Source organism: Camarhynchus parvulus, chromosome 23 (genome assembly GCF_901933205.1).
Source record: "Camarhynchus parvulus chromosome 23, STF_HiC, whole genome shotgun sequence".
Taxonomy (NCBI): domain Eukaryota; kingdom Metazoa; phylum Chordata; class Aves; order Passeriformes; family Thraupidae; genus Camarhynchus; species Camarhynchus parvulus.
The window spans coordinates 5,386,892-5,413,123 of record NC_044593.1 but is presented as its reverse complement, the minus strand read 5'-3'; the positions used below and the strand labels follow the sequence as shown (position 1 = coordinate 5,413,123).

Here is a 26,232-nt window from a genome sequence, read left to right as displayed (position 1 = left end):
TTTGGTCTCTTTTTTTCTGTGATCCCCCCCCGGCCGGGCGGGCAGCGATTCCTGGGAGCGATGTCTCACCGGGATGAATGGCAGGAGGCAGACAAAGAGCTGGCTTTGTGCGCTGATGAATGAGGAGAGCATGTGGGTGGCTGCTGAGCAGCGCTCCCTTCCTCAGCCTCCTGCCACCCAGCTCAGCTTTCCTGGTGTTTTCCTCTGGAAAAAAAAAAAACCAAAGGGAATTCAGAGCAAATCAAGGGGCTCGGGGAGAAAATGCCCCCTCCCAGTAAATTAGGGTGACTCAGGTGGTGTTAAAGGTCTTGAAGGAGCAGGGTCTGGGCTGGGGTTAATTTAATTAATGTTATCATCATCATCTCGCAGCTCCCTCTGCTTTTGCTCGCGGTTACATCTGTGAATAAAGCGCCTGGAGCTGTGGGATCGCTGCAGGAAATGCTAAAATCGGTGTAGGATCATCCCCACCCATCTCCTGGTGTCCGGCCGAGCCTCAGCTCCCTCCCCTGGCAGGTGCCCGGTGTCCCCTGCCTGCAGGGTGGCACTTCCCCGGCAGGGTGGCACTTCCCCTGCAGAGTGGCATTTCCCCGGCAGGGTGGCTCTTCCAGGGATTGGCACAGGAGCAGGGACAGGGGCTCAGCTGGAGCAAAACCCACTCAGTTTTCAGAGCTGAGCAGCATTTACCGAGGGCGATGTGTCTGTGCTCCTCTCCTGCTGCGCAAATTCCCCCGAATTCCTCTCCCTGCCTTCCTCCCAGCTGGGCTGAAATCCCTTTGGCAAAGATTCCTGGGGGGCACAAGGTGGCAAAGCCTAAACCTGGCCTAAAACCCAGCAAAGCCTCCCATGTCCTGCTTTGAGCAGGGTTTTCCTGGGGGTGCAGCCTAAACTTGGTTCTGCTCTTGCCCTTCTGGAGGATTTTTCCTGCTGTGGTATAATATATAAATAAATAAAAATAAAAATAAAAATAAAAATAAAAATAAAAATAAAAATAAAAAAAAATAGGAATAATAATAATAATAATAGGAATAATAATAATATTAGGAAGAATAATGATAATAGTAGGAAGAATAATAATAATAGGAATAATTTGGAATCCCTGCTCCACAAAATCCCCCCCGGCCTCCTCACTGTCCTGCCCTTGCTCCCCAAGCTCTCCCCTAAATCAACCTTCTCCAGGAAAGGAAAAATGAGTAAAGCAAGAGGACAAACCCAGCTGATTTTGGGGACAGCTGGGAGAAGCTGCCCCTTGGGATTTAATTTTTTGAGGCTGGGCACTGCCTGCTTTCCCTGGGTTAGTGGTTTTTTGGGTTTTTTAAAAATCTTTTCTGTGTCCCCCAGCCCCAGGGAGGGGTTGGGACGTGCACAGACCCCAAGGAAGGATCCTGTGGGCATTTCCCCCATTCCTTCACCTCCCAGGGCTGCCATTCCTTTCTCTGAGCCAGGAAAGGAACATCTGGTTCCAGGAGGAGCCCTGGGAGGTGTCCCAGGCTCGCTGCTCACTCCTGTTTCCTGCTTTCCTCCAGCTTTTCCAACAGCTGCTCCCATTCAGCCACAAACTCTGCACATCCAATCCCAAAAATCTGGGATTTTTATCCTCTCAGTCTCACGGTCACATCCAGAGCCCAGGGGTTGAGTGGTGGTGGGAGATTTGGGACCTTGGTGGCCCAAAGAGGCAGCAGAGAATTCAGCCAAAGGGAATTTTAACCCACAAGTCCCACCCAGGACAATTTTGGGGTTTTTTGGGGGTTTTTTTGGGGCCACTTCCAGCCCTGGTTATTGCAGCCTGTGTGAGAAAAGCTTAGAAATGGCTGAGAAGTTACATCACAGGAAAGAAATCAATTAAATATTTATTTAATAACTCATTTAATGGCCATTTAATCACCAGGAGCACGTGCCTGGAGCAGTCACCCCCCTTTTCTCCTGAGAATGCTCCAGGCAGGGAAATCCCTCCTCGGAACCTGCACGTGGAGCACCCAGATATGCACACAAAGAAATTCCTCTCATTTTTTATCCCCAAAAAATTCAATTTGCAGGCGCACTTTGCACAGCCAGAGCTCAGCAGCCTCATTTCCCACCCGGGGAGTTCATTCCCAGAGCAGATCAAGGTGTAGCAGAGCTCAAAGTGCCCAATCTGTGGGGAAAGAGTTTAAACCTGGCTTAAAACTCAACAAATCCTCACTTTTCTCCCATGTCCCATTTTAAGCAGGATTTTTTGGGGGCTGCAGCCCAAACTTGTCTCTGCTTTGGCCCTTCCTGAGGGATTTTCCTGCTTTTCCAGCCGCTGGTGCTGTTTTTTGGGGAATAATTCTGAATTCCTGCTCTCCTCTGCCACGGAAATCGCTCGTGGCCTCCTCGCTGCAGAGCCAGGATCAAAGAAAGAGAAAAGGAAAATTCTTTGCTCCTCTGGGATAATCTCCTGCCCCAATCCTTACAGAAACGGAGGGAATTCAGCCAAAAATAACGAGCTTGGAAAAGGGAACCAACCTGGGTGCTCCTTTCACCCTTCCTGCCTGTGACCTGGCGTTCTGGAGAGATTTAATTGGCGGTTAATGCAGATCCAAACCCATCTGTGCATCCCCTTTTGCTGCATTTCACCAGAAAAAAATGAAATAAAAACCCACCGGCATGAAGATTGGCTTCTCAGTTATCTCAGATTTTTTTCTGATAGAGTGTGAGCAATTGATTTGTAAAAGATTCATATATACAAATAATAATGCATATAAAATAATACAAATAAATCATATATACAAATAATAATTCAATTCATATATACAAATAATAATTCAATTCATATATACAAATAATAATACATTGTTTCATATAATAATACAAAACTATGTATAATTATTTGTAAATATTACATATATTTGTATGCAAACTCTGAAATAAAGTATATTGACTTAAGAAAGCTAAAAAATAGAGATGACATTGAGAGATGGAACTAGAAACAGGTTTTAACAAGTTTTAAACTATAGTTTTATAATAAGACTAAGTATTTGAAAAAATTAGAACTGTGAAAGATATATAGGAGTAAGACTACATAAAGTAAAAATAAAAGTAATTGGTGTTAGAAGTGCAAACAACATTGTGTAGTAAAAACTAATAGGTTGAAAAACATGTAATTGATGCTAATGCAGATCCAAAGCAATCTGTGCGTCCCCTTTTGCATCATTTCACCAGAAAAAATGAAATAAAAACCCACCGGCATGAACATTGGCTCAAGTCAGATAACTCCTGGAGTTATCTCAGATTTTTTTCTGATAGGGTGTGAGACATGGATTTGTAAAAGATTCATATATACCATTAATATAAAATATTACAGTTAATTACAGTTAATATAAAATATTATAAAATACAGTTAATATAAAATAATACAAATAATTCATATATACAAATAATAATTCATTGTTTCATATAATAATGCAAACTATTAAGAAAGAAAGCTGCTCCTCTGGCAATGCAGGGGGCAAAGGCTGCTGTGCTGCTCCAGGCTCAGATTGGATCCAGGTAGGAATGCTTGGCTCCTCCCCTGGGCGCAGCATCTCCCCATGGGATGCTGGAATTGGATCAGCCCTGCAGGGACACTCAGTGGCCATGGCCAGCAGAGATCTCCTGGAGGGAGGATTGGCTGTGGGGAGATCAAGAAAACTGCCCCAAGAACAGCAGAGAGCTGCCCCAGCTCTGACAGATTGCAAACAGAACACACAGCCCCAGATAAACCTGAGGTACTAAAGGAAAGCTTACCTGGCACCTCACGTGGTGTCAATTCATTTTATTCCCTTTAATGGTTATTCACATGAGAAACCTTCCAATAAAAGTAATCAAACATTTCCAGAGGATCCGGTAGAAACTGAAGTTGTTCTGTGGGGATTTTTTTTATTGATTCAATCACTTTCCCTATAAAATTGGATAATTTGTGCAGCATCTTTAATCTATTAGCTTTCCCTCTCCACAAATGTTATTTTTTAAAATTAAAAAAAAAAAACAAATCAACCAAAAAACAAAAAATTCCGGGTTATTTGGCTTATATTCAGAACATAAAATGATGTCCGCTCATAATTCTGGGGCTCTGGGATGGAGCTGGATCTGATGCTGGAGGTGGAGCAGGGTTTGGTGCCTTGGGCAAAGAGGAGACCCAGCAAACGCTGAGAACATTCCTTCTCACTGGGAACGGATCTGGAATTGAGAGCAGAGCTCCTCAGGCCCTGAAGTGGTTCTGCAGAGCAGGCAAGGCCCAGGTTTTATTGCCTCTGGAGGAGCACGCAGACACTTGGCAGCAGAGTCCAGAAAATCAGGACGTAAATGCAAACTGCAGCTCCCGTGGTCAAATCCTGGGTTCTCTCCTTCTCCCAAACTCCAGGAAAAGTCTTTTAGGGCAGGAAAAAAATATCACAAATGAGTTTTCAATCTTCTCTCCAAGTCAAGGGGTTTCTGCAAGGATTTTGGTGCAGGAAATGTTTCTTTTGTGCTCTTGGATAGACCTGTAATTTTTGGAGTGCTGGAGGTTACAGAGGGGAAGGAGACCCGGAGCCCTCTCCTGACACAGGCCAAAAGGACAGCTGGAAAAATGGAACAGCTGGAAAGATAAAACAGCTGGAAAAATAGCACTGGGATGGGATGGGATGGGATGGGATGGGATGGGATGGGATGGGATGGGATGGGATGGGATGGGATGGGCAGGAGGAGGCAAGGCACAGACACTGGTGGGACTGAAGGCAAAGTCCCAAGTTGATTGAGAACCTCAATTTAAATGATGAGAAGGTTGTGGGTGATGCAGGTGAGCAAAATAAAAGTGGGTTGGGGTCGTGGCTCCCCTGTGGTCTGCCCCTGCCCAGCTCAGGGATGACAAGAGCCTGGTTGGCGTCGAAGATGTGGGTGCTGCCAGCTGAGAATTGCCTGGGCAGCTCAGCAAAGGAGAGGTTGGAAGTCAGGGCAGGAGGTGCCCGTGGAGTTTTCCTGGGTTTCCTTCCCGGCGTAGGCTGGATATCAGGAAAAATTTTTGAGGGAAAGAGTGATAAAGTTCTGGAATGTTCTGCCCGGGGAGGTGGTGGAGTCCCCATCCCTGGGGGTGTTTAACAAAGCCTGGATGTGGCACTGGGTGCCAGGGTTGAGTTGAGGTGTTGGGGCTGGGTTGGACTTGATGGTCTTGAAGGTCTCTTCCAACCCAGTGATCCTGGGAATTCTGGGAATTCTGTGATTCTGTGAATTCTGTGAATTCTGTGAATTCTGTGAATTCCATGAGCAGCAGCTCCGGGGGACACACAGGGGGTGATCCGATCCCCAAACCACGATCCCCAGCACTCCCAGAGCAGAGCTGAGCTCGTTCCCACCTTCCCACCCCAGGGGCATCCAGAGCTCAGCTCCAGGGGTGTGGGACTGGGCCCTGCTCCTCTCCCAATCCTTTTTTAGTGTTTTCCCAGAAATCTCCCAGAGGATGGCGATGGCTCCAGGGCTGTGCCAGGCTCCAGGAGCATTTTTCCCCTTGCTGTTTAAAAGCTTTGTGTGATCTCAGTGTTTTCCCAGGGATCTGCCTCTTCCCTGCCGCGTTCTCCATCCCTGGATGTGTCACTCGTGTCCTGGAAGCCTCTGGTCACTCTGGGGTGTCCTGCTCTGCACCACACCCGGCTGTCCCAAGGATGTCACAGTCTGTGGTGCTGTGACTGAGCCACTGTGGGTCTCTGGAGAATATCCCTGACCCGGCCTGGAGCAGGGTCTGCGTTCTACAAACACCCCCTGAGGTCGGGACTGTTGTGTAATGGCTGGAATTCTAATTTTGGCTGCATTTATGCCTCATCTATGAATCCAATGTTTATGGGTAAAGCCAAGGTTTAGCTCTGACCTGTGGAGTACAAGGTCTAAATGTGTTATTAAGGGTGTAAATCCCCTTTTAACATTGAAAATATGGAATTATTGAGAGATATCCAAGATCATCCAATCCAACCTTCAGCTGAATCCCAGCTAAATCCTGTTCTCCAGTGCCACATCCATGGGTTTTGACTCTTCAGGGATGGGCACTGCAAACCTCCCTGGGCAGCCCCTGCCAAGGCCTGAGCCCCCTTTCCATGCAGAAATTTTCCCCAATATGCAAAAATGGGATTTTAAGGACTTTCAGGTCTCCTTTTCTGTTGTTGGTGTGAGGGGTTTGGAGCTGTGGGGAACAGGAAATGTTCCCTGCCAGAAGGGGCTGGGGCAGGGACACCTCTGCTGCTGGGGCTGCCATTGGATGGATATTCCCTTGTGGGAAAAGCCTTTGGGATTCTGGTGCTCAGGATCCCAGAGATGAGGTGGGAAAAGAGCTCCAAGGACATCGAGTCCCAGCTGATCCCCACCTTGTCCCCAGCCCAGAGCACTCAGTGCCACCTCCAGGAATTGCTGGGGCACCTCCAGGGATGGGCACTGCAAACCTCCCTGGGCAGCCCCTGCCAAGGCCTGAGCCCCCTTTCCATGGGGAAATTCCTGCTGTGCCCACCCTGAGCCTGCCCTGGCCCAGCCTGAGGCCGTTCCCTCTGCTCCTGTCCCTGTTCCTGGAGCACAGCCCGACCCCCCCGGCTGTGCCCTCCTGGCAGGAGCTGTGCAGAGCCACAAGGGCCCCCTGAGCCTCCTCTGCTCCAGGCTGAGCCCCTTCCCAGCTCCCTCAGCCCCTCCTGGGGCTCCAGACCTTTCCCAGCTCCGTTCCCTTCCACGGACTCGCTCCAGCCCCTCAGAGGCACCAAGGTGTTCATAAATGAAACTTCCCCATTCTGAGAACACCCCAGAGGATTTTGCTGTCTCCATTCCTGGAACACCTTCGGGTTTTGAGCACTTCCAGAATTCCTGTGCCTGTGCAGAACTGCAAAACCTCGTCCAGCCCCGAGGTGCAAACAGCTGGGAACAGAAGGATTCAGGGCAGAAGGGGCCAGTCCTTCTCCAACCCTCACATCCCCTCCTTCCATGCAAAAGGAGCTGGGAGGGAGGAGTGAGTGGTGTCATTTGTACGGAGGTGATGGCCTCAGGTGCTTCCCAAAGAGATAAAAACCTTCCCCTCATGTTCTCATCACTTCCACCATCCCAAACCCCTCCTCATTTCCAGCACCCCAAACTCTTCCTAACTTCCAGCATCCCAAACCCCTCCTCACTTCCAACATCCCAAACTCTTCCTCACTTCCCGCATCCCAAACCCCTCCTCACTTCCACCATCCCAAATTCCTCCTGTTTCCCCTGCCCAGCTCTGAGCCAGGTCATTTTCCCAGCCCAGAGGTGCCAGACAATGTGTGATAAATGAATTTATTGTCAAAAATAAAGGAACAGGAGAGAGGGATCCTCTCCGTGTGGCTGGGGCTGCTCCCACCCCTGCCCTGGGGGTCTCTCAGTGGAATTTGGGTTTTGCTGCTGATGGAAGCAGCTGGAGGCTTTGGATGGGAGTGGAAAGGCTGATCCAGACATCAAGACAAGGCAAAGCATGGCTGGGGTGAAGGAAAATTCATCTTGGGAGCACAGGAAGGTGAGATCTGACACGGGACAGGGGATTTAGGGCTCAGGGAGTCAAACTCTGCAGCCAGAGCTGCCCTGGGGCACCACGGCTGCACATTTTGGCTGTGATGTGGTGCCCGGGCACACCCTGGGCACGGCCAGGGCTGTTTTAAAGCATCATTCAGGTGCAATCCTGCCCGTTACAGACATTTGTGGGACATTTTTATCCCTCCACATCCTACAGACGCCGCTCACTGCTCCTCTGGGCCATCATCTGTGCTGCCAGTTCCCATAACAACTTGTGAATTCAGCACTGCAAAGCTGCTTTTTAATTATTATTAAAAAAAAAAGAAAAAAAAAAAAAAAAGGAAGCCAGCCCGAATTCTCTTGTCTTTTGTCAGCTCCTGAAGCACTCGGATCCCTGGCAGGCTGCCTCTTCTTTTCTCCTCCTCTTTCCCTTGTTTTCCATGAAAAGGAGCCTGGGCTTACACTGAGAAGGGCCATTCCCATTATTTATAAAGAAAAAGGAATATTGCCTATCCAGCTTTACAGACACTGGGCCTTGGCAAACACCGAGGGTGGGAAGGAAGGGGGATGAAAAGGTTTGGGTGTGCTGGGTGCTGATTTGGGTGGTGGATTGGGCTCTTCAGCAAACCCTGACAGGTTTATTTAGAGCTCCTCTTTGCTCTGGCCTTCCCCAAGCACTGCCACTCATTCCTGGCACTCCAAAGGAGTTAAACCCGAGTTTAAACCCAGGAAAGGGGGATAAACACCAGCGATAAAACTCCAGGGACTGCTCCCTCCCCTGCCCTGGGGGTCTCTGCAGAGGAATTTGGGTTTTTCCTGGTGGTGGAAGCAGTTGGAGGATTTAGATGGATGTGGAAAGGCTGAGCCCAACATCAAGATAAGGAAAATCATGGCTGGGGCGAACTGAGATTCCAGGGTTTTGAGTTCTGAGCTCAGCAAGATGAGAATCGAGGCAGGAGAGGTGGGGAGGGGATTTTGGGGTGTGTAAAACATGGCAGAGTCCTTGTGGAAAACACCCAAATATTTTATAACTCAACATTTTCTGTGTGGACATTTGTAACCCACACTGACCCTTACCAAGGAATGAAAATTCTCATTTAGAAATTATGATAAAAATTATTATAAAATCAGAGATGAACCCGTCCCTGTTCTTATCGGTTCTTTGCCTTCACTGAGGTTTCCTTGCCCAGGTTTAAAAAGCTCTTTTTAATTCACCACCTCGAATGGAAGGCACTAAAGGATGGGCAGCACTTTGTGCCACTGCTTTTCTCTTCCTTTCAGAGAATCCCAAAATGGTTTGGGTTGGGAGGGACCATAAATCCCATCCCAACCCCCCTGACATGAGCAGGGACACCTCCCACCATCCCAGGGTGCTCCAAGCCCCATCCAACCAGGCCTTGGACACTTCCAGGGATAAAAATTTTAATTTTTTTTCCCATAAAAATGCAGTGAGAAGTGGTCTGTATTCAGCCTTACAGCTGCTGAGGGCCATCAGATGCGACTTTGAAGCTGCAGACAGAGAAATTCTGCAAATGTTGTCACCCAAGGAGTTGGAATTGTGTTGGGCTGGAGGCATTCCGAGCTGGGAATGGGAAATACAAGGGGCTGCAGGCAAAACCTGTGCTCTGGGCACTTAATTGCTGGGGTTTGTAATTAGCAGCCACAGCAGATTTTAATGCAGTGCTCAGTCTGTGCAGCAGAAGGGTTAAAATCCAGAATTTATCTGAGGACCATCATCCACCCTCTGCCAGGCATGAACTCCTGGGTTTGGTGCTTTTAGGGACAGTGCAGTGCTCTGAGGAGGAGGAATATTCCCATTTAAACTCGATTATCTGGCAATTTGGGAGCAATTGCATGGAAACAAAATTAAAGTTACATTAAGGTACTGTAGATAATGGGTCGACCTTGCTGGTATCACTGGCCTGAGTTTCTCAACTTGTTCACCCAGGAGCAGAACGAGACAGGAAAATTACACAAAAAGAAAGGAAAAGAACCTTCACATGGATGTAAATCCCAATTTTTGAACATAATGGGATAAATCAGGGTCGTGGGGCCAGCCATGATCTTGGCACTCCTCAGCATTGCAAATAAACCTCCTTTACTTAAAGCTCATCTCTTCCTTCCCATGATTTTTAGGAAAAGCAAATGAGGCAGGGCTGTGTTGGTTGCAGCGCCAGGAACATTCCCATTAATCCTTGGGGATGTTCCTGCCCTGCTGCTGGGGTGGCAGTGAGCCGTCCCCTCGTGACAGGGACCTGGAGGGGCTGGAGCGCGTCCAGGGAAGGGAATGGAGCTGGGAAGGGTCTGGAGCCCCAGGAGAGGCTGAGGGAGCTGGGAAGGGGCTCAGCCTGGAGCAAAGGAGGCTCAGGGGGCCCTTGTGGCTCTGCACAGCTCCTGCCAGGAGGGGACAGCCGGGGGGGTCGGGCTGTGCTCCAGGAACAGGGACAGGAGCAGAGGGAACGGCCTCAGGCTGGGCCAGGGGAGGTTTGGGTTGGATCTTCATGGAAAGGGTGATCCAGCCTTAGATGGTGGAATCATGATCCCTGAAGTGATCGAAAAAAAAACCATGGATGAGGCACTTGAGGTTGTGGCTCAGTGGTGACCATGGTGGTGGTGCTGGGCTGATGGTTGGACCCAAAGGTCTTGCACATTCATCCCAACCTCAGGGATTCAGTGATTCCACGGTTCCAGGATTCCACGGTTCCATGATTCCACGGTTCCATGATTCCATGGTTCCATGTCTCTATGGTTGCATGGTTCCATGATTCCATGGCTCCATGTTTCCAGGATTCCATTATTCCATTTTTCCAGGATTCCATTTTTCCATGATTCCAGGATTCCATGGTTCCATAATTCCACGGTTCCATGACTCAATGTTTCCGTGGTTCCATGACTCCATGATTCCATGTTTCCATGATTCCATGGTTCCATTTTTCCATGACTCCATGATTCCATGTTTCCATGATTCCATGATTCCATGTTTCCAGGATTCCATGGTTCCATGACCCCATGACTCCACGATTCCATGGTTCCATTGTTCCATTACTCCATGGTTCCATGTTTCCATGGTTCCACGGTTCCATGTTTCCATGATTCCATGGTTCCATGACTCCATGACTCCAGGATTCCATGGTTCCACGGTTCCATGGTTCCATTGTTCCATAACTCTATGGTTCCATGTTTCCATGATTCTATGTTTCCATGTTTCCATGATTCCATGGTCCCATGTTTCCATGATTCCATGATTTAATGTTTCCAGGATTCCATTGTTCCATGACTCCACGACTCCACAATTCCATGGCTCCATGGCTCCATGTCTCCACGATTCCATGGTTCCATGGTTCCATGTTTCCATGATTCTATGTTTCCATGTTTCCATGGTTCCATGGTTCCATGTTTCCATGATTCCATGTTTCCATGTTTCCATGGTTCCATGATTCCATGTTTCCATGATTCCATGTTTCCATGTTTCCATGGTTCTATGTTTCCATGTTTCCATGTTTCCATGGCTCCATGATTCCATGATTCCATGTTTCCATGATTCCATGGTCCCATGTTTCCATGATTCCATGATTTCATGTTTCCAGGATTCCATGGTTCCATGACTCCACGACTCCACGATTCGATGGTTCCATTGTTCCATGACTCCATGGTTCCATGGTTCCATGTTTCCACGTTTCCATGATTCTACGTTTCCATGGTTCCATGATTCCATGATTCCATGTTTCCATGTTTCCATGCTTCCACCATTCCATGGTTCCAGGCACAGGCCCTGGAGGTCCAGATCCCAGTTTGTAATTAGCTCCACCAGCTCATTCCCACAGCCCTGAGGCAACCCGGGAGTCCCGCGGGGAGCTGGGCCAGCAGCCGGCCCCATCACCCCCAGCTCTGCCCAGCCTGGGGACCTCTGCCAGCCCGAACCCGAGCCCTGGAGCTGTGCCAGGACCTTGCGCAACCTCCCCTTGTCCTGTTTGTCCACATCCTGGCTTTTATTTGCCTCCCTCTCCAGATCAAAATTGAGGCGTTGCTCAATTTTGCAGCTGCTGGAAATCCTGGCGCTCCCAGGGCCGCTCCAGGAGCACGTGGAAGGTGTTCCTGACGTCCCTTCTTAAGGGGCTGTGGCATTTTCTCCTTCTTTCAGAGAATCCCAGGATGGTTTGGGTTGGGAGGGACCTTAAATCCCATCCCACCCCTGCCATGAGCAGGGACACCTTCCACAATCCCAGGCTGCTCCAAGCCCCTCCAGCCTGACCGTGGGCACTTCCAGGGATAGGAATTTTTTTTTTCCATAAAAACGCAGTGAAAAGGGCTCTAAGCTCAGCCACACAGACGCATTTTTGCATTTTTGGGAAGCAGGGCACCACCCTGAGATGGTGTCCCCAATCCAGGTGTAGGAGAGCTGGAAGGAGCAGAACCTGAAACCCCAAGAGCAGGTGAGGATTTTCAGGCGTGTGTGACTCAGTTTTCATGGGAGCTGGAAAGATCCCCTTCCCCAGAGCCAGGACTTCTGCCATGACAAATTTCCAGCTCCAGTTTCCACTCCGGGAGTGCAGAGCTGAGAGGGTTCTGCAGGGGAATTTTGACTTGGGGTGAGGCATTGATTTTGCATTTGCTTTTCTGACTCTGCTGCTAAAATTATTACTGCAGTTGGACTGAGCTGATCCTGGCTGATTTAAGTGTCTGAAATAAAGTTATGAGCGAGCTGTGTTTTCCATGAGTAACGCTCCCATTCATCCCTGACTTCATGGCAGTGAAATCATTCCCAAGAAGCAACGAGTGGCCTTGGAAACCACTGGAAATGTTTCCAGAGGATTATTTAGTTCACCACGCTGAAAGTTGTACATTTATTTATATTTTGTGAGGGGAAGAGGAAAGCCCGTCAGGATCAGCCTTTAGGGTCCCCTTCCCCTCTCATTCCTTTGATTTTTGTCACCAAATCTCAGAGGCTCCAATGTCACCCGCCAGAGCCATCGGTGACATTTCCCTGCATCTTTTTTCCCACTTAAATCACATTTCCCTCCTGAAAAAAAAATGACATTTCCCTCCTGAAAAATGACATTTCCCTCTTGAAAAAATCACATTTCCCTCCTGAAAAAAATCACATTTCCCTCTGGAAAAATGACATTTCCTTCCTGAAAAAATCACATTTCCCTCTTGAAAAATCACATCTCCCTCCTGAAAAAAATGACATTTCTCTCCTGAAAAAAATCACATTTCCCTCCTGAAAAATCACATTTCCCTCATGAAAAAAATCACATTTCTCTCCTGAAAAAAATCACACTTCCCTCCTGAAAAATCACATTTCCCTCTTGAAAAAAATCACATTCCCCTCCTGAAAAAATCACATTTACTTCTTGAAAAAATCACATTTCTCTCCTGAAAAAATGACATTTCCCTCTTGAAAAAAATCCCATTTCCCTCCTGAAAAAAAATCCCATTTCCCTCGTTCCCCTCCCATTCCCGGCATTTTGGGGCTGTTGATACTTTGAGGTGCTGCTGGCAGCATTCAGGCCTTTGGATCCCCTCGTCAATTCGAATTAACCCCTTTGCTGCTGGGCCCGGCAGTGCTGAGCTCCTGAGCTCTGCAATCCTGACCCAGCGGGGTTAAAATGTCCCTGAGAGGGACAAAATCTGCTCTGGGGCAGGGCTGTGTGTGGAGAGACTCCCAAATTGTCCATGAGGGGGACAAAATCCACGTTTACAGATTTTTGCATGGAGAGGCTCCCAAAGTGTCCCTGAGAGGGGATAAAATTCACGTTTACAGATTTTTGAATGGAGAGGGTGCCAAGGTGTCCCTGAGAAGGGACAAAATCTTCACTGGGGCAGGTTTGTGTAGAGAGGCTGCCAAAATGTCCCTGAAGTGGGAAAAATCCACTTTTCCAGCAGGTTTGTGTTTGGAGAGGCTCCCAAGGTGTCCCTAAGGAGGACAAAATCCATTTTTACAGCAGGTTTGAGTGTGGAGAGGCACCCAAAGTGTCTCTCAAGGGGGACAAAATTCACGTTTACTGTAGATTTTTGCATGGAGAGGCTGCTAAGGTGTCCCTGAGGGGGGACAAAATCTGCTCTGGGGCAAGGCTGTGTGTGGAGAGGCTCCCAAAATGTCCCTGAGGAGGGACAAAATCCACTTTTACAGATTTTTGAATGGAGAGGCTGCCAAAGTGTCCCTGAAGTGGGAAAAATCCACTTTTCCAGCAGGTTTGAGTGTGCAGAGGCACACAAGGTGTCCCTAAGGGGGACAAAATCCATTTTTACAGCAGATTTTTGCATGGAGAGGCTCCCAAAGTGTCCCTAAGGGGGACAAAATCTGTACTGGGTCAGGTTTGAGTGTGCAGAGACTCCCAAATTGTCCCTGAGGGGGGACAAAATCCATTTTTACAACAGATTTGAGTGTGGAGAGGCTCCCAAAGTGTCCCTGAGAGGGGACAAAATTCACGTTTACAGGTTTTTGAATGGAGAGGGTGCTAAGGTGCCCCTGAGGGGGACCAAAATCCGCACTGGGGCAGATTTGTGCATGGAGAGGCTCCCAAAGTGTCCCTGAAGTGGGAAAAATTCACTTTTCCAGAAGGTTTGAGTCTTGAGAGGCACCCAAGGTGTCCCTAAGGGGGACAAAATCCACTTTTACAGCAGATTTTTGCATGGAGAAGCTGCCAAAGTGTCCCTGAGAGGGGACAAAATCTGTATTTTTGGGGTGCTCCTGGGGTGCTGATTTATATATTTTGGGGTGCTGGTTTATATTTTTTGGGTGCTCCTGTATGGTTTCAGAGTGCTCCTGTGTGATATTGGGATGCTGATTTATATTTTTTGGGTGCTCCTGTGGGATTTTGGGGTGCCGATTTATTTATTTGGGTTTTCCTGTGTGATTTTGGGGTGCTCCTATGTGGTTTCAAGGTGCTGGTTTATATATTTTCGGGTTCTCCTGTGTCATTTTTGGGGTGCTGATTTATACATTTTTGGGGTGCTCCTGGGGACTTGATTTATATATTTTTGGGGTGCTCCTGTGTGATTTCAGGGTGGGAATTTATAGGTTTTGGGTGCTCCTATGTGATTCTGGGGTGCTGATTTGTATTTTTGGGGTGCTGGTTTATATTTTTTGGGTGCTCCTGTATGGTTTCAGAGTGCTCCTGTGTGATTTCAGGGTGCTGATTTGTATTTTTGGGGTGCTCCTGGGATGCCGATTAATATATTTTTTGGGGTGCTCCTGTATGGTTTTGGAGTGCTGATTTACATTTTTGGGGTGCTGATTTATATTTTTTGGGTGCTCCTGTGTGGTTTCAGAGTACTCCTGTGTGATTTTGGGGTTCTGATTTATATTTTTGGGTGCTCCTGTGTTATTTTGAGGTGCTGGTTTATATTTTTGGCTGCTCCTGTGTGATTTCAGGGGGTTAATTTATAAATTTTGGGGTGCTCTTATGTGGTTTCAGGGTGCTGATTGATACTTTTTGGGGTGCTCCTATGCAATTTTAAGGTGCTGATTTATATTTTTTGGGGTGCTCCTCTGTGGTTTTAGGGTCCAGATTTATATTTTTGGGTGCTCCTGTGGGATTTTGGGGTGCTGATTTATTTATTTTGGGTTTTCCTGTGTGATTTTGGGGTGCTCCTATGTGGTTTCAGGGTGCTGGTTTATATATTTTCGGGTTCTCCTGTGTCATTTTTGGGGTGCTGATTTTTGGGGTGCTCCTGCTTGATTTTTATATTTTTGGGGTGTCTTGTGATTTCAGGGTGGGTTTTTTTTTTTTTCTATGGTTTTGGGTGTCCTTGGATTTTGTGATTTATATTTTTGATTTATATTTTTTGGGGTGTCTGATTTATATTTTTGGGGGACTTGATTTTTATATTTTGGGGTGCTCCTGTGTGATTTCAGGGTGGGAATTTATATGTTTTGGGTCCTCCTGTGTGATTTTGGGGAGCTGATTTTTATTTTTTTGGGTGCTCCTGTGTGATTTTGGGGTGCTGATTTATATTTTTGGGGTGCTCCTGTGTCATTTCATAGTGTTAATTTATATTTTTGGGTGCTCCTGTGTGGTTTTGGGGAGCTGATTTATTTTTTTTGGGTGCTCCTGTGCGATTTTGGGGTGCTGATTTATATTTTTGGGGTGCTCCTGTGTCATTTCATAGTGTTAATTTATATTTTTGGGTGCTCCTGTGCGATTTTGGGGTGCTGATTTATATTTTTTGGGGTGCTCCTGGGCTGCTGATTTATAGTCTGGGCTCCTGCTGAGTTTTGGGTTTATTTGGCAATATTTATCAATTAATCAGCCCTCAGAACAGCAGGAAATCGGAGCTGTTTTCTTTCCCTGGTGCTGTTCTGCTTCTCCTCACCTCGTTCCCTACAAGCTGAGCGGGGTTTGGAGCATCCCTGTCCCTGGAGCAGCCCCTTCCCCGCTGTCTGGCTGTCTGTCTGTCTGTCTGTCTGTCCTGAGGGGTCTCCCCAAAAATCCTCCCCAGCGCTGCAGGGGCGTTTCGGGCGTTCCTTACGGGTTCCTGCCCTTCCAGGGCTGCTCAGGAAGCACCTCAGAGGCTGACGAGAGGATTTAGGGCATCAGGGGGGACTCCAGGGGTGTTTTTCCTTGACATGGAGCCGGATTTCCCAATAAAAGTTCATTATGTCAGCGCTTTGCGTCAGGAATTCATGCATGGAGTGAGCCAGGAAAGAGAATTTCAATGAAATTATTGGAAATAATTAAAATATTGGCTTTAATTCAGCTGCAGCTGACCTTGTGGTGCTGAGGGGTGTGAGCCTCATTTTTCCAGCTGGGACACACTGGGAACAGCAGGAATGGCAGAGCCACGCTGCCCTCGGGCTGTGTTTGCTGTCTGTGCCCATGCAGAGGAAATTCCTGCTGGGAAAGGGAATTCCAGAGGGTTCTGTGCCCGGCTGGGCATCCCTGGGCTCTTCAGGGCCAGGAGCTGCTGCTGCTGTGCCCAGGGACACTGAGCAGGGAGAAAATGGAGAAAATTCAGCTTTTCCAGAAGGAATCTGCTGAGGAGAAGTGCTGTTGGAAATCCGGGCTCCAGAGGGGGAAGGGGAGGTGAAATCGGCTTCACCCCCCGGCAAGGGCCCGTTCCTGCCCTGCCCCAGCTCAGTGCCCCTGCTCCCCTCTGTGAGTTGGTTTTGTGATTCTCAGGCTGATTTCTGCTTCCCACAACCGGCCTCATTAGCAAAACACAACTCCCCAGAAATTTCTTTTCAATCTGGCGTTTCCACCCGTCAATTATCTGCAGGTTTTTATTCCCTCACACTTTTCTTTTTTCTCTTTTTTTTTTTTTCATTTTTTTCCCTTTTCTTTTTTTGGACTTAAATGAAACGTGCGGATTTTGCTTCTTTAACTTCTCCAAAGGGATCAGTGTTTCCAGAATCCAGAATCCCACCCTGCTGATAGCTGAACACGGGGTTGGACCAAACCTTTCAGCAGGAAACCCTGACCCTAACTGGCCAGAGGAAGAGTTTTGGGCTTACATTCCCATGCAGAGGAGCTCCCACAGCATCACCACGAGACATTTGGACAAAAACCCACAAGGAGGGATGAAGGAGAGGATTCTGCTCTTGCATTCTCTGGTGCAGGGTTCCAGAGCAGCCTGGGGAGAGCCCAGCACCCCAAAAAGTTCGTTCTGAGCAGTTTTAGGTAACAGCATTGCTGCTTGGCTGGGATTTTGCCCTGCTCCTATTTCTGCAGTTGGATCTGAAGTTGCTCCTTCCCTTTTTTCCCCTCTTTTTCCCTTCTTTTTCCTCTTTTTTCCTTTTTCCCCTTTTTCTGCTGGAGATTTCCATGGTGGCATTGACAGAGCCGGAGCAGCATGAGGGCTGATCTTTGCAGCATCACCAAGCTGGGATTTTTTATATCACTCCAAGCCAAACCCAGACTTTTCAGGCAACCCCACGGCTCAACCTCCTGCTCTGGGACAGTGCCTGGTGCTGCTTGTGTCACCTCCCAGAGCCTGGCACCCCAAACCCTCTGATGGAAACCTCCATCCCTAGCTCTGATCTCGTGCCTGGGCCATCTGAGGGGCTGGACAGGGCTCTGTGTCCTGGTTTGAACAGCCAGGTGGCTGAAATGGAAAATGCAAACCCCTTCCCTCTGAATTATTATCATTTTGAAATTAAGGGGCTCTCAGGCAAAGATATGGGAGCAGGAATAACAGTTCTTTATTAGGAAAATTAAAAATACCAATGCAATGGTGCAAACAAAGCCTGCCAGAGTGAGAGCAGGCCCTGGCACGCTGTGGCTCAGGGGGTGGCACAGCCCCATCCCATGGGGGCTCAGCCCTCCTGCAGTGCCAGCTGTGCTGCTGCTGGAGCAGGGATCCTGCACAAGGGGGGAGTTTTCCTCTGCAGCTCCAGGGCTGCTGCAGATGGGCCTGGGCTCCCTCTGGCAATGCAGGGCAGCAGAAAGCTGCTCCTCTGGCAATGCAGGGGGCAAAGGCTGCTGTGCTGCTCCAGGCTCAGATTGGATCCAGGTAGGAATGCTTGGCTCCTCCCCTGGGCGCAGCATCTCCCCATGGGATGCTGGAATTGGATCAGCCCTGCAGGGACACTCAGTGGCCATGGACAGCAGAGATCTCCTGGAGGGAGGATTGGCTGTGGCAGAGATCAAGAAAACTGCCCCAAGAACAGCAGAGAACTGCCCCAGCTCTGACAGCTGGGGACAGAACACACACACCCAGGTAAATCTTGTATTTCCCAGCCAAGACACTTCTCCACAGGGAATCCAAGAGCCTTGGTTGGTATCTGTGAATGTGCCAGGGCTGGGGAGGGTTCTGAAAAGCAGAGAGCAGCTCCTAAAATCCCTTCTCTTCATGGCCCGGAGGGTTCCCAAGCTCTGAGGTCACAGAGATAAAACGAGGGAGTTGTTGGAGTTTTTTTGCATTCAGAGTTATGAAATTCCTGTTTGAATGGACTGAAACCCTGGGCAGCTGCAAGGAAAGGAGGCTCAGACTGGGTGTGAGACATGGATGGAGCCCAGTGACAGAACACACAGCCCCAGCCAAGCCTCTGCCAGCAGCAGAGTGGGCTCAGCCCTGGCACTGGGGGTTCAGACGATCTTTGGCCCTTCCTCGCTGCCATCTGTTTGGGATGGAGCCACGAGCTGGGCTCAGGGGCTGAAAGGAGCAACCAGCAGAGAGAAAATCCCCCAGAGCCGGGCTCAGGGACACCTCAGGACAGCTCTGCTGCCTCCAGGTGCCACCAGGCGGGCCGGGGATGTCGACCGGGCTCGTGTTGCCCGTGACAACCCGGGCTGGAGCTGCTCGCCAGGCACACACAGCCACACGTGCGGGGGTTGCCATGACAACCAGCCCGGAGTTTTGATGGATCCTGAGCTCTGTTTGCCAGCATCCACAGCACCTCCGTGGGGCTGCAACCCGGGAGGGAAAGGGCTGTCTCGGTGCCCTCCCCACCTCCAAAAAAACCCAGAGCCTTAGATCAGGAATGATGGGCAAAAAGTGTGGATTAATGATGGGAGAAGTGGGAAAAGAGAGTCAAAAAGGTTTGGTGCTGTGCTGGAGTTTTAAAGGATCCTGGGCCTCTGGAGCCAGGCTGGGAGAGCTGGGGGTGCTCCCCTGGAGAGGAGAAGGCTCCAGGCAGAGCTCAGAGCCCTTGCAGGGCCTGAAGGGGCTCCAGGAGAGCTGCAGAGGGACTGGGGACAAGGATGGAGGGACAGGAGCCAGGGAATGGCTGCCAGTGCCAGAGGGCAGGGCTGGATGGGATCTTGGCAATTGGGAATTGTTCCCTGGCAGGGTGGGCAGGGGCTGGGCTGGAATTGCCAGAGCAGCTGTGGCTGCCCCTGGAGCCCTGGCAGTGCCCAAGGCCAGGCTGGAGCACCTGGCACAGTGGGAGGTGTCCCTGCCATGGCAGGGGTGGCACTGGGTGGGATTTAACGTCTCTCCCACCACAAACCCATCTGTGGTTCAGCTGTACCACAATTCCATGATCACCAGCCTGAACCCCACTCTCACCATAAATGACATTTACTCTGGCATTAGGGATTGGCTGTAGCACCAGAAACCACCGGGTATTGCTCAGAGTGGCTTCCAGGGCAAACCCTTGCTCCTCCCGGGCTGGAGGAGCCTCTTCCCGCAGGGATCCATCCCGGGATTCAGAGCCCTTCCTGCAGGGATCCAGAAGCTCTTCCCCGGCACGGACCCATTCCTCCTGGAAGAGCCCTTATCACATGGATCCAGCCCGAGATGGAGGAGCCCTTTCCTGCAGGGATCCATTCTGGAATGCAGAGCCCTTCCCACAGGGATCCAGGAGCCCTTTCCTACAGGGATTCATTCTGGAATACGGAGCCCTTCCTGCAGGGACTCCTCTCAGGACAGCAGAACCCTTTCCTGCAGGGATCCATCCCGGGATTGAGAGCCTTTCCTGCAGGGATCCATCCCAGCTCCAGGAGCCCTTCCCACAGGGATCCATCCCGGGACTGAGAGCCCTTCCTGCAGGGATCCATTCCAGGATCCAGGAGCCCTTTCCCACAGGGATCCAACCCAGGATGCAGATCCTTTTCTTGAATCCATCCCGGGATGGAGGAGCCCTTTCCCGCAGGGATCCAGAAGCCCTTTCCCGCAGGGATCCAGAAGCCCTTTCCCGCAGGGATCCATCCCTGCTCCGGGAGCTCTTCCCGCAGGGATCCATCCCGGGATGCAGATCCCTTTCTCGAATCTATCCCGGGATGGAATATCCCTTTCCCTCATGGATCCATCCCGGGATGGGGATCCCTTTCTCGAATCTATCCCGGGATGCGGATCCCTTTCCTGCATGGATCCATCCCGGGATGCGGATCCCTTTCCCGCATGGATCCATCCCGGGATGGAATATCCCTTTCCCGCATGGATCCATCCCGGCCCCGGGGCTCTCCTCTCCCTCCCTGGTGCCGCTCCCCGGACAGGGAGAGGCTGCGGAGCTCACGGGGAGCTCTGGAGCTCTGCAGAGCTGAGCTATTTCTGGAGCTGGAATGTGTCTGCGTCCCGCCTGGCTCCCTCCAAACGCTTCCCGAGGAGCGCAGGAGGTAAAACAGAGCAGCGCTGTGCCCGATCCAGCCTTTCCTTGCCGTGCCTTCCTTCCCTGCAGCTGCGGCCCCGGGCGCACAGGGGGACCCATCCCGGCCACCAGCACGGTGGGGCAGAGACCAGAGGCTGTGTGTGGGGTTTGGGGCAGAAAAGCTCGGATTTGGGGCAGAAAAGCTCGGATTTGGGGCAGGCTTGGCGGCCCTGAGGATCAGGGCAGTGCCACTGGGGGAAAGGAGGGGCAGGGAGAAGGAAGGACAGGGAAGAGGGAAGCAGCAGAGCAAGGCATCGCCGCAGCTGCTGCAGCCGTGCTCCAGCTCAGCAAAACCAGTTTGGATGGAGCCTGGAGCTCTGGGGACGCTGGTCCAGAGCCCCCAGTTCCTGCCAGCGAGTTTAAAGTTTAAAGTTTAAAAGTTTAAAGTTTAAAGTTTAAAATTTAAAGTTTAAAGTTTAAAGTTTAAAGTTTAAAGTTTAAAGTTTAAAGTTTAAAGTTTAAAGTTTAAAGTTTATCCCATCCCAGCCCTGCCATGGCAGGGACGGCTCCCACTGTCCCAGGTGGCTCCAGCCTGGCCTTGGGCACTTCCAGGGATCCAGGGGCAGCCACAGCTGCTCTGGGAATCTGTGCCAGGCCTCAGCACTTTTAAATTTGGGTGATGCCAAGGGGGAGAAGAGATGGGAGAGGGATGGAGGTGAGTGGAGTCACCCAGTGTCCCCTTGGACAGGAGGAAGCAGAGTCACAGGCTGGGGGTTGTGCAGGAGTAACTGGAGTGGGAATTCTCTGGATCAGCCAGAGCTGGCAGATGTTTGCACACCCCTGTGTCCCTCCTGGAAGGTGACAGGCACAGGGGGCACCTGGAGTCTGAATTTCCTGGAGATTTGCGTGTGGAGTGAGAGGTTTGGGTCGTTTGGGAGCGCTCTGCTCTCAGGGAGCAGCATGGGGCAGGAGCAGAGCACGGCTGGGACCTGAGCTGGGGCTTTGTGGATCTCGGCAAGAGATCCCAGACCCTGTGCCCTCAGGGATTTAGGGTGTGGGGATCACAGACCCCGTGCCCTCAGGGATTTAGGGTGTGGGGATCACAGACCCCGTGCCCTCAGGGATTTAGGGTGTGGGGATCCCAGACCCCTGTGCCCTCAGGGATTTAGGGTGTGGGGATCACAGACCCCATGCCCTCAGCGATTTAGGGTGTGGGGATCACAGACCCCGTGCCCTCAGGGCTTTGGGGTCAAGCCCAGGCCTGGTTTTGTGATGGGTTCTTTGTTTTCTGTGTGGGGTTCAGGGCTTTGGGGTGTGGGGATCACTGTGAGCTCCTGCTGGACGCAGGGACAGCAAAGCCCCCAAGGAGAGTTAACAGGGCCTGGGCTCTTTATCACCCCAGGGACTGACTGAGCCCTGTCTGTGCTGCTGTGTCCTGGTGCTAAACCCAACATTTACCCACTGGCTGGGAAATGCTTTTGTAGCACTTCCTTGAGCTTTCCCCCTTGTTAAACAAAACCTGCATTTTGTTTTAATACAGCTCCAAATTTAACCCAGGGATGATTTTTTTCCTTAGTGCAGCATTGCTGGGTGGGGTGGTTTAAATTCACCTGTGCCTTCAGTTTGTGTCCCAGTGATTTCAGGCATCCTCAGTGCTCACATTCAGCTTTTTTTTTGTGCAGAGGAGCTTTTGCCATGACATTGTGAGGAGCTTTCTGTATTTCCTAGGAGCTCTGTGAGAGCCCAAATGCTTTCAGGAGAAGCCTCAGATAAAGCTGCAGCTTTGAAATGATCTGATTTCATCGCTGGCAGCAGAAGGGATGGTGGGGGAGAAGTTGGGAAGAGTTCCTGCCTAAAAGTGCTGGTTCCATTAAATCCTCACAGCCTGACCTGCCTGGAGTTATTTCCTGCTGTGTAACGAGAAATATTAATTGGAAAAGGCAAAAAGAGTAACCCTGGATGGTGTGGGTGGGGATGAAGTTCTGCAGTGCCTCCTCCTGCTCCTCCTGCATTCCCAGTCCCAGTCAATGTCTTGGTTTGGAAAGCCAGGTGTCTGCTGAGGAAGGCTGGAGCCTCCCTGAAATGGAGAATGTAAACCCTCCCCACCCCTCCGAATTGCTATAAATTTTAAATTAAGGGGCTCTCAGGCAAAAATATGGGAGCAGGAAATAACAGTTCTTTAATAGGGAAAGGGAAAAAAAAAAGGATAAAATAAACAATGCAGTGAACTGAACCAACACTGGCAGAGTCAGAACCCAAGCTGACACCCTGTGGGTCAGGGTGCTGGCAGCAGTCCCATTGGAATTGTGGCTCAGCCCTCCTGCAGTGCCAGGGGTGGTTCTGCTGGAGCAGGGATCCTGGAGAAAGGTGCAGTCTCTGCCTCTGGAGATCCAGGGCAAGAGGCAGCTGCTGTTCCTCTGGGCAATCCAGTGCAGGAGCCGTGCTGGTGTTCCAGAATCTCCAGATTCTATCCGGGTAGGAATGCTTGGCTCCTCCCTCTGGGCTCCCATCTCCCAGTGGGATGCTGTAGTTCTTATCAGCCATGCAGGGACATTCAATGGCTGTTATCAGCAGGTGTCCCCCTTGAGGGAGGTGTGAATGTGGTCACTCAAAGACAAACTGCCCACTTGACAAAGGTAATCTGCCATACAGATGGCAATTGAAAACATCTTGCATTGCAACCTTCAGCAGAAAGGCACTGAGGATGCTCCAGGCCACCACAGGGATGCCACCTCTGTCACCTCTGCAGTGTCCCCCCCCTAGACACACCTTCATGGATGGCGCCCTGTGGCAGCCTCTTCACCCTGCCCCTTTTCCCTGCATCCAGGACAGGCTCTGGCTCATCCTGGCGCTCTTCAAATCCAGGCTGGACACTGGGGCCTGGAGCACCTGGCACAGTGGGAGGTGTCCCTGCCATGGCAGGGTGGCACTGAGTGGGATTTAAGGTCCCTTCCAGCCCAAACCATTTTGGGATTCTGGGATCCTGTGTTTCTGGGATTCTGAGAACTTTGTTAAGCCAGCTCCAGCCTTTTGAACATTATTTCTCCTCATTATTTCTCCTCATTACCTTCCCATTTACTTTTCTATTAAAGTTTAACCCCACTGAGGCTGGGAGTGGATGAACCATCCTTGACTGTGCCAGAGCCCAGGGCAGAGCTCAGCTTTATTTCCCTGCTCTGAATTACTCAGGATGGGGCTGAATTTGCATTCCCAGCATGGAATTACTTCAGGATGGGGTTGAATTTGCTCTCCCAGCTCTGAATTACCCAGGATGGGGCTGAATTTGCACTCCCAGCCCTGAATTACTCAGGATGGGGATGAATTTGCTCTCCCAGCCCTGAATTATTCAGGATGGAGTTGAATTTGCACTCCCAGCTCTGAATTACTCAGGATGAGGCTGAATTTGCACTCCCACCCCTAAATTACTCAGGATGGGGATGAATTTGCTCTCCCAGCCCTGAATTATTCAGGATGGGATTCAATTTGCACTCCCAGCCCTGAATGACTCAGGATGGGGCTGAATTTGCACTCCCAGCTATCAATTACTCAGGATGGGGTTGAGTTTTCACACCCAGCACTGAATTACTCAGGATAGGGTTGAATTTGCACTCTGGATCTGATTTTAGGAGAAGCAGAAACCCCATCAGCAGCCAGGCTCCCATGCCTGGTCTTTGTGTCTCTGGAAATGGATCATTCCACGTGCAGAGAAAACTCTGCAGTTCTGCTCCTCCAAAATGATTTGCTTGAGAATCAGAGAAGAGGAGAGCACAGGGAAAAAATGCCTAAAAGATAAAGCCAAAATGGTGACAGAAGGGTTGAGATAAGGAGGGAAAGGGCGAGCAGGGAAAATCCCTGAAGTGTGGATGGGAGCAAGGAATAAAATTCCAGATTTGGGAGCAAGGACTAAAATCCCTGATTTGGGAGCAAGGAATAAACTCCCTGATTTCTGGAGAGGCTATGAGTGTCTGTGATGCAGTGACACCCATCCCAAGCTGCCTCATCTCACAAATGTCTCTTCTCTCCCACCCCAGGCACCCTTTTCCTATGAACACCTGAGTCTCCTCCACCTCTCAGAGGATGCACCTGTAGCAGCCTTCACACAGGTGGGGTGTAAGGCCCAAGCCAGGGCTTTGGGGCCCCAGCGCCTGCTCTTGGGGGGTTTTGGGGGTGTGGGGACCACAACCCCGGGTTTGGTGTGGGTACCATGCACTCAGGGTTGTGGGGTAAACTCCCTGTGCCCTCAGGGCTTTGGGGTCAAGCCCAAGCGTGGTTTTGTGATGGTTTCTTTGCTTTCTGTGGGGTTCAGGCCTTTGGGGGTGTGGGGATCACAGACCCTGTGCTCCCAGGGCTTTGGGGTCATGGCTAGGCCTGGTTTTGTGATGGTTTCTTTGCTTTCCTGTGGGGTTCAGGGCTTTGGGGTGTGGGGATCACAGACCCCATGCCCCCAGGGTTTGGAGTCAAGCCCAGATCTGGTTTTGTGATGGGTTCTTTGCTTTCTGTAGGGTTCAGGGCTTTGGGGGTGTGGGGATCACAGACCCTGTGCCCTCAGGGATTTGAGGTGTGAGGATGACAGAACTTGTGCTCCCTGGGCTTTGGGGTCAACCCAGGTCTGGTTTTGTGATGGTTTCTTTGCTTTCTGCAGGGTTCACGGCTTTGGGGGTGTGGGGATCATAGACCCTGTGCCCTCATGGCTTTGGGGTCAATCCCAGGCCTGGTTTTGTGATGGTCTCTCTGCTTTCTGTGTGGTTCAGGGCTTTGGGGTATGGGGATCACAAACCCCGTGCCCTCAGGGCTTTGGGGTGTGGGGATAACGCTCCCCGCGCCCTCAGGGGTTTGGGGTCAAGCCTAAGCATGGTTTTGTGATGGTTTCTGTGCTTTCTGTGGGGTTCAGGGCTTTGGGGGTGTGGGGATTCACAGACCCCATGCCCTCAGGGCTTTTGGGTGTGGAGATCACCAACCCCCGAAGCCCTCAGGAATTTGGGGTGTGGGGATCACAGACCCCATGCCCTCAGGGCTTTGAGGTCAATCCCAAGCATGGTTTTGTGATGGTTTCTGTGCTTTCTGTGGGGTTCAGGGCTTTGGAATGTGGGGATCACAGACCCCATGCCCTCAGAGCTTTGGGAGTGTGAAGATCACAAACCCCCGAAGCCCTCAGGAATTTGGGGTGTGGAGATCACAAACCCCATGCCTTCAGGGCTTTGGGAGTGTGGGGATCCCAGACCCTGTGCTCCCAGGACTTTGGGGTCAAGCCCAGGCCTGGTTCTTTGGGTTTGTTACTTTCTGTGGGGTTCAGGGCCTTGGAGGACAGAGATCACAAACCCCGTGCCTTCATTGCTTTGGGGTCAAGCCCATGCCTGGTTTTGTGGTGGGTTCTTTGCTTTTTGTGGGGTTTACGGCTTTGGGGATGTGAGGATAACACTCCTTGTGCCCTCAGGGGTTTGGGGTGTGGGGATAACATTCCCCATGCCCTCAGGGGTTTGGGGTCAAGCCCAGGCCTGGTTTTGTGACGGGTTCTTTGTTTTCTGTGGGGCTCCTGTGGGTTTTGTGCCCCTCTGAGGTGACACAGCCCCAGGGCGTTGCAGTTCCTAGAGCAGGCATTGGTGACTGAGCATTAAAAGATGTTTTGAGGGGTAAGGACTTGTGCAGATTTGGTTTTTCACTTTGTTTCTGCTGACAGAGGGCTCTGCTTTGGTTTGTAGGTGATCCCATCCAGGTGTTCACAGTGGTTTTCTGGTCCCAGCAGCCGTGGTTTGCAGGGTGAGGGTGGAGCTGAAAATGTCAAA

General features: G+C 50.4%; 1 protein-coding gene across 2 annotated transcripts in view; it reads left to right on the top strand.

Annotated features, from left to right (window-relative positions):
* HIVEP3 (HIVEP zinc finger 3) overlaps window positions 1-26,232 on the top strand; it is a 304,641-nt gene that overhangs the window by 110,605 nt on the left and 167,804 nt on the right. For both annotated transcript variants that reach the window (XM_030964573.1, XM_030964574.1), the window contains exon 3: window positions 24,481-24,552. The gene's annotated coding sequence lies outside the window, so the exon portion shown is untranslated. The remainder of the gene's footprint in view (window positions 1-24,480; window positions 24,553-26,232) is intronic.